This window comes from Borostomias antarcticus, assembly GCF_949987555.1.
Source record: "Borostomias antarcticus genome assembly, chromosome: 17".
In the NCBI taxonomy this organism is placed as follows: domain Eukaryota; kingdom Metazoa; phylum Chordata; class Actinopteri; order Stomiiformes; family Stomiidae; genus Borostomias; species Borostomias antarcticus.
Window position 1 is genome coordinate 19,742,155 of NC_140250.1, and position 3,590 is coordinate 19,745,744.

The window sequence follows — 3,590 nt, forward strand, 5'->3', positions numbered from 1 at the left end:
ACCCAGCCCTAGTGGATAGAGGAACACTTAGCCCTAGTGGATAGAGGAACACTCAGCCCTAGTGGATAGAGGAACACTCAGCCCTAGAGGATAGAGGAACACTCAGCCCTAGAGGATAGAGGAACACTCAGCCCTAGAGGATAGAGGAACTCTCAGCCCTAGTGGATAGAGGAACACTCAGCCCTAGAGGATAGAGGAACACTCAGCCCTAGAGGATAGAGGAACACTCAGCCCTAGTGGATAGAGGAACACTCAGCCCTAGTGGATAGAGGAACACTCAGCCCTAGAGGATAGAGGAACACTCAGCCCTAGAGGATAGAGGAACACTCAGCCCTAGAGGAACACCCAGCCCTAGAGGATAGAGGAACACTCAGCACCCCCCACTCATATTCACACTCACAGAAGTAGCAGTTTTATTCAGAGAGAAAAGCAAGACAACAGTAGGCTAGGCTAGTCTACCAAAGATGACCCTTTCTTACACCGTGTTTGTGTAATGGCAACACATTTGAATTTAAATGCCCCATGAGGAAATTGGAATATTGTATTCTACTGAATATGTTAATCAAAAAAATAATGTAGTCTGTTTTGTGTGTGTGTGTGTGCGTGTGTGCGTGTGCGTGTGTGCGTGCGTGTCATTAAAACTTCACTGTCGATCCTGACAGAGTAGTCTAGTCTACAGAAGGCTCTGATCATAAGTCACTTATCTGAAATTCATAATTCCTCAGTTCCCATCAGATTAGCCTATCTGCCAAACCTCTGATCACGGGACCAACGAGCTGTGGGTCAATTTCCTGGTTTGTCACCATAAATAACCCTATTTAGATGTGGAAAGATACCTAGTGACCACCTTATTCTTTTGGTGGTCACCTGATACATAAAAAGTGCAAATAAGCAGGAATCTGATGAACACAGAACAATGTATTACAGAAGAGATGAGGCTTCATTCCTTGAGGCTATGATAAATATAATAATCTAATAGATAAGTATTAATATAATACCGGAAGATAAGTATGAACCAGGCACTGTATGAAGTTAGTTTGGCAGGTGTATTGCTCAGGATCGAAGGAAGCGCAGTGTCGAGTGTACAACCCAGTTGTTTGGATGAGCAGTTCTCAAGAAAACTGCAAGCAGCAAGCATCAATACCAGAGGCCCAGCAATTCACTATATGCACAACTCCAGTAGGCTACTTCCTGAAATTAGACATCTTTCTCTATTTCCTGTCTCACACTATTGGATGAAACGATTATTCAGGTGTTCCTGATCATTGTGCTGCAGTCAGACACGCCTGTTTTAATATTTGTGTTGCTTTAATGACTCTGTGTGCTACTAACCCTGTTCTGCCTTCCCTCTCCCTAGTGCCTCTCTCTCCCCCTCTATCTTCTCTGTAAAGCGCATTGTGTTGCCTCTGGGTATGAAATGCGCTATACAAATAAAGCTTTGATTGATTGATTGATTGATTGATTGATTGACTTTCTCCGGAGCTCCCGTTGCTAGCCCTCGACACTTTCGTGGTTCACACTGCCTCCAGCTCTACAATTCTTCAAAATCAGGTTATCTGTAGACTTACTCTTAATAATATATATATCTTGACTCAACTACTATATAATAAATCAACCAGAAATCAATTATTTCTCTCAGAGATTTATCTTGGTACCAACCGTCAGTTGACCTCGTCTGGCTTTGGGGAACTTAGGGTGCACGTGCACAGCACTTCTCATTCGCTCATCTCTCCCTCTATCAGTTATTTCTCCATAACTACTATTTTCTCTCGTTTTAACTTATTTGGTACATCACTACCTAGAGTGACGGCATATTTATTTACTTTATTTCTGGTTTATTAATCTACCTTGGAACCATGGGTTCTATTAATACATCCAGGGGTTACACACGAAAAAAGGATTGAGCGCCCCAGGTGGGCCTACAGGTGTCACGCACAAACTAACGTAGGGTCTATTAATACATCCATGGGTCTACGGTACCGGTGTCAATCTAATTCACTATATGCATTTCCTGAAATTAGACATGCTTCTCTATTTCCTGTCTCACACTATTGGATGAAATGATTATTCTGGTGTGCCTGATCATTGTGCTGCAGTCAGACACACCTGATTAATCACTTCATCCAATAGTGTAGGACAGGAAATAGAGAAGCATGTCTAATTTCCGGAAGTACTGGCGTTGTGAAATTGGCTAATGTCCTCCTAGCCCGGGGGACAACTATTAGGCCTACAAGCGGATACAACATTGACGCTCGTTTTGACAGCAGTCGTGTTACACGAATTACATGCGATACGCTTTTGAGTCCAGTAGATGGCGCAATTCACTAACCTGAAGGTAGCCTACAGTTCAACCAAACCACTTCGACGGTCATGTGATCCCGACCCATTCTGACCCGCATAATCCAGATATAACAATCCATCATGTTTTTATTAGGGGCCAGGCAGCGTAGCTGCCGGAACCCTATTGTATTTGCCTATATTATTATTATTATTCTCCATCTTCCACTGAAGTCTAACTTCCCGTCGACAAAAAATCACCAAAATTTGCACATAGCTCCAGTACTATACCCAAAGTCCTCACCCTGCATTGTAGGTCAATAAACCTCAAGGTGGCGCTACAGCAACAGTCTAAAGTTTAAAACTTTAAAAAATCATAACAAATCAGCCATAGGTGCTATCACTGTAAAACCACCACGTGAATGTAGTCCCAATTGAGACAAAACTGTCATATGCTTTGACCTTGCAGGAATTTTGGAATTTGCCATCACTCTGATTTCTTCCTAAACTGTAAAACCTATCAAACCTATCTCCTCCCACATTTTTTGTTCAATTGACACCAAAATTGATCTACTGTATCTTCAGACTGTCCTTACCAAACGATCCTCACGGATTTTTGAAATATGAAAAATTGAGCCCACAGCACATCAAAAAGTTTTACTGTTAACAGTTCTGTATACAGTTCCTATTAATTCTCGCCAAATCAATGTCTGATCATCCTCATAAAAAGTGACAACATTGGCCACATATCCAAGATGTAGTATGATTTTTTTCAGAATTTTATCTCAAAAATTGAATTTTTTAAAATATGTTTAATTCTGTCCTCTGAAACCAACACTTCATACAAAGAAAACTGCGTTACCCACAATCCAACGCAAGCTCCACGAATCTGAGACATCGCTGTTGGCAACCCTACCCAACCCCCGCCGAGGATTACAATGACTAAATCGATTGATTGGCAACTGACTGAGTACACAGCTGCTGAAGTCAATGTTCAAATATGAAGAAAAGCAAACAAAACCTGTAAAGATTAATAAACATATCTCATCCCACATTTTTCAATCAATTAACACCAAACTTGCTACACTGGATCTTCAGACTGTAATTCACAAACTCATTGACCAGATTATTTAATTATCAAAATCGAGCTTACAATGCATCAAAAGGTTTTACAAATGTTTTACTATACCATATGAATGTACAAAATGAACATTGGAATGTCAACTTTCTTGTTGTCCTATTCTCTCGCTTATTCCTAAACTTGTCGGAAATTGCCTGGCCCGCCTCATCGCTGCGTAGCAGCTTTAATTTTG